We start from the raw sequence: 1,401 nt of genomic DNA on the forward strand, positions 1-1,401 counted from the left end.
TTCTACATTTCCGTAGCCTTTACAAACAAGGCTCGATTTAATGCGGATACAGTGCTCTTTGAATGGGTAATAAGAAAGACAATATATGATGCATTCCTTCTTCTTGTGACCTGGTCATTCAAGTTGAGCTTCTTCAACAAAAATTCTCCAGATTCTCGCCGTTGAGCCTGGAGACCACACTCAGGTATTTTTGCGTTTTCGTGGTCGTGTACGTCGTAGCAGTAATCTTCGTTGAATTAGTAAACGCCAGAAAGCGTTTTGCTATACCGCAGCAATCGCAGGCGCCTTAATATTTCAAGCTATCACAGGATTTAGGAAATCTCTACAACGCATGAAGCATTACTCGCTGCTGTAGTTCCATGTGCAGGAAAAGTGCTTTTGAAAGATACTATAGCTTATCCAAACATGTACAAACGGTCTTGTTGTGCTTAATTTGGTCGTCCTACAGAAATATTGCAGAACTTGCTTTTTCAACATTTTGCCACGAAAATTTATTATCTTTTTTTTTCTTTTCAGGCTATGCTTGCATGGTTCTTGTTACAGATAAAACTGTTCGCACAGGACTCTTAGGAATGTGTAACAGCACATACAATGAGGCATGCGGCAAGAACCATACATTCGAAAAGGTGCCATACAATTCCAGTTGCTCTCACCCCAATATGACAACCGTGTTAATAAATACTAGTTAATAACAAACAAAACAACGCTTGGATTTTTGAGGTGCTCAAGGAGGTGACGCCCAAATTTCAGCATTAGGCTAAGACTGTTCGAATCAAGGCTGTGTTACTTCCGCACCTCCATAAGTTTCGTCGCATGAACATTGCGCCATCTTGTGTAGGAAAATGCTGTCTATCTATTGAACTTTCCGAAGGACTCTTGCTACCAAATTTGGAAACTGGGAGTCCTGGAAGAGGAGGGGGGGGGCATTTCTGACCAATTGTTAGTGACGAGCGTGCCATGTGAGGTATTTCAATTTGGTTTTAAGTAAAGATGCGTTCTCATTCCAGGAGCCAGGTGCAATGGACATTTTTTGTCGTTTGGCCAAGACAGGGGGTACACTCATGACGTTACCAAGGTCAGCAAGTTTTTTTCGCGTCAGAAAACATTCGCAAAGCAACCACAGTATCGCGAATGGCACCCGGCGAAGACTATTGTTTGTCACTCCTCTTGCCTTGTTGTCGGGCTGCCCTCGAGGTGGTTTTGGCTGCTTAAGCCAGGAATACTTTTTTTAGGAGGGAGACGAGTGCTAAACATACAAATTTCATTTTTCACAATCCGAGGGTCCCTCTATTTGAAAACAGTCCGTTCAGCATCACCTGCCGTAACCAAAGCTTCAGTGCTCGTAGTTTTCATGAGGCGTTGTCCCGCTGGGGGGTGCTAGTCTTTTATGGTATTTAAGCA

General features: G+C 43.1%; 1 long non-coding RNA gene across 2 annotated transcripts in view; it reads left to right on the plus strand.

Moving 5' to 3' along the window:
- LOC142796325 (uncharacterized) overlaps positions 1 to 704 on the plus strand; it is a 102,255-nt gene extending 101,551 nt beyond the window's left edge. Inside the window, exons 5-6 of one of the 2 annotated variants that reach the window (XR_012893745.1) lie at positions 17 to 184; positions 517 to 704. This is a non-coding gene — a long non-coding RNA (uncharacterized LOC142796325). The remainder of the gene's footprint in view (positions 1 to 16; positions 185 to 516) is intronic. The other variant, XR_012893744.1, reaches the window with a different exon arrangement.
- Positions 705 to 1,401: the final 697 nt, after the last annotated feature.

Source organism: Rhipicephalus microplus, chromosome 2, assembly GCF_043290135.1.
Source record: "Rhipicephalus microplus isolate Deutch F79 chromosome 2, USDA_Rmic, whole genome shotgun sequence".
NCBI classification, from domain to species: domain Eukaryota; kingdom Metazoa; phylum Arthropoda; class Arachnida; order Ixodida; family Ixodidae; genus Rhipicephalus; species Rhipicephalus microplus.